The sequence below is a fragment of the Vigna radiata genome, chromosome 5 (genome assembly GCF_000741045.1).
Source record: "Vigna radiata var. radiata cultivar VC1973A chromosome 5, Vradiata_ver6, whole genome shotgun sequence".
Taxonomy (NCBI): Eukaryota; Viridiplantae; Streptophyta; class Magnoliopsida; order Fabales; family Fabaceae; genus Vigna; species Vigna radiata.
Genome location: NC_028355.1, coordinates 4042071 through 4045197, shown reverse-complemented (window position 1 = coordinate 4045197; position 3127 = coordinate 4042071). Strand labels below are relative to the sequence as shown.

At 43.1% G+C, this 3127-nt stretch overlaps 1 pseudogene; it reads right to left on the bottom strand.

Annotated features, from left to right (window-relative positions):
- Positions 1-1931: 1931 nt before the first annotated feature.
- LOC111241649 overlaps positions 1932-3127 on the bottom strand; it is a 2849-nt pseudogene continuing 1653 nt past the window's right edge.

The following is a 3127-nucleotide window of genomic DNA, read 5'->3' as shown; positions in this document are numbered from 1 at the left end:
GCACAGGAACACCACGGTGTGTTTCTTTCACCCTTCAGTTGTGTCAATCGAAGCCAACAACCCTATCCCCATCAGAATCCAAGTCGAAGATGAAATGTAAGCAGGAGGAAGCGGCGCGCCCCTAGTTCGCGGTCCGAGAGGTGGCGACTGGGTGCGGCGCAAGTGGAAGGCAAGTGCTTCAGCCTCGAAAGCAAAGAACAAAGGGAGAAGAAGAAATAGAGAAATGAGTGAGTTTTCCGATTGCAAGATCCAGTGGCAGTGTGAGTGATGATTAGGGGTTGCAATGTTAGCAACCCTGTGAGGACGCAACCTTAGTCGCCGGCGATGTCGGGACTGGTGTGCTGCGGTGGCCGGCGGCGCTCGAGGGTAAAAAACCCCAACCCTGGGACGAGTCGCGAAGAGGAAGGGAGAGAGTGGCCGGCGATAAGGTCGCTGGCCGGACGTTGGCAGGTGCGCCAGCGTCGCTGGGGCTGATCGACTCCATGAACGGCGGCATGGTGACCGGCGGTGGCATGGTGGCTGGGTCTGACTGAGGCAAGAGACCCTAGGTCTCCTTGGGAGTAAGGCACGAGTGTTGAGAATGAAAGGCAGGGGCTGAACCCCTAAGGGATTTCTCAAGCTTGAGAGGGCCTTGGGCCCAATTTCGAACCAGCCTCCCCCTCTGCACTCCCATTTTTCCATTCAGGCACCCTTTTTTTTTACTTTCTGGGCCAACGCTGGGCCATAAGGAAATAACTAAAAACAAATCCTTTCTGCACCCCTATGTTTCCAGTTCGCACCCCATCCTTCTTGGGCTTAAGCCCATTCGAATTTCCTTCTTGCAGCCCCCTATTTTCATATTCATATCCCTTTCCACTTGGGCTTAGGCCCAATCTGCTATTAGAATTAAATTAGGTTTTGCACCCTCTCTTCTTAGTTAAGCACTCCATATCTTTTTTACTTATTATTTTGTTTTTTTTTTATTTTATCTTATCATTTAACTTTTAAGTTTATTTTATTTTATTTTCATTTAGTTATTTACCTATTTATTTTATTTTTTTATTTTATTTTCTACCTTTAAGTAATTGTTAAAAAATTAAAAAAAATGTTTTAAGGATTTAAGCACGTGTATGATCGCATGCGTCGTCCTCGTGCTAATACCTTCTTTCCTTTTATAAAAAAGTAAAAAATATATTTAAAAAAGGTTTAAGCACACGTGCGACCATTCGCGTTAGCCTTGTGTTAAAACCTTTTCCTCCTTCTTTCAAAAAATACAAAAATATTTTGAAAGATTTAAGCACACGTGCGACCATTCGCGTCAGCCTTGTGTTAAAACCTTTTCCTCCTTCTTTCAAAAAAATACAAAAATATTTTAAAAAGGTTTAAGCACACGTGCGACCAGTCGCGTCAGCCTTGTGTTAAAACCTTTTCCTCCTTCTTTCAAAAAATGCAAAAATATTTTAAGAGGTTTAAGCACACGTGCGACCATCCGCGTAGCCTTGTGTCAAAAACTTTTTTTTTTCTTCTTTCAAAAAAAATCAACAAAAAATATAAAACGTCATGTTTTCAAACAATCACCCAAACGATCAAAAGAACTACGTAACCCTGATTTCTCAGTCCAACTGAGAATACGTAGGAGCAAGGTCAATCCTTGTCGGACACAAAAAACACAAAAAATATTTTGTTTTCTTTAGAGTTTTATTTCTTAAGGGGAAATTAAACATTTTGCAAACCACATCTTTATTCGCGTATTTAATTAAAGGTATTGCCTTCGGGCAGGCGTTGTAGGGTGCTAACACCTTCCCTACACGTAACCGACTCCCGAACCCAATCTTTGGTTTTCATGGACCGTGCCTTATCATTTTATGGTTTTTCCGTAGTTTCCAGAATAAACTATGGTGGCGACTCCAAACTCTTTTCCAAATCGTTTCTCTTTTTTTTGGATGGTCGTCCCGTCGCGATTTTCTGGTTGCGACACGTTACAAAAAGAACGTTGGAGGCACACTAGGATTTGGAAGCTAAGACTTGCGGGAATATTTGGTGTTGATAGTCAGTACCTTGTTCTGCCATCACCCTCAGTAATCACATCCTTGAAGAATCCATTGCTGGGAATCATCCGAAGCACGTGATCCTAATGAAACCTATCATCCTGCAATGTAGCCAAAAAGTAGTATAACATTTACATCCATTACTGGAAATCTTGGAGCTTGGAGAGCAGATATTAATGTGCAGAAAGAAAAGTTTCCTATGAGTTATAAGAAGTTTGCTGATGGGATTTCTCCTCAGCAGGCAATTGAGGTTCTTGATGAGTTGACAAATGGAGATGTTATTGTTAGCACTAGGTTAGGGCAACATCAAATATGGGTTGCACAATTCTACAAGTACAAGAGGCCTAGACAGTGGTTGACTTCAGGGGGTCTTGGAGTTATGGGTTTTGGATTGCCTGCAGCTATTGGTGCTGCTGTAGCGAATCCCAGTGCTTTGGTTGTTGACATTGATGGAGATGGGAGTTTCATAATGAATGTTCAGGAGTTGGCGACTATAAGAGTGGAGAATCTCCCTGTTAAGATATTGTTGTTGAATAATCAGCACTTGGTATGGTTATTTAGTGGGAGGACCGGTTCTAAAAGGCCAACAGAGCTCACACGTATATGGAAGATCCCTCGAGGGAGAATGAGATATTCCCGAACATGCTAAAGTTTGCAGATGCATGTGGGATACCCGGGGAGCGTGTGACGAAGAAGAAAGAGCTTAGACGGGCAATTCAGAAAATGCTAGACACCCCTGGCCCCTATCTTCTTGAGGTCATAGTGCCTCATCAGGAACCAAACCACCAGAGTTCGCTACAGTAGCCCCAATAACATCTATTGGTGCTATAAGATTGCCTGCGGCTATTGGTGCTATTGGATTGCCTGTAGTTATTGGTGCTATTGGATTGCCTGCAACTATTTGTGCTATTGGATTGCCTGCATCTATTGGTGCTATTGGATTGCCTGCATGTATTGGTGCTATTAGATTGTCTGCAGCTATTGGTGCTATTGGATTGTCTGCAGCTATTGGTGCTATTGGATTGCCTGCATCTATTGGTGCTATTGGATTGCCTGCATCTATTGGTGCTATTGGATTGCCTGCATCTATTGGTGCTATT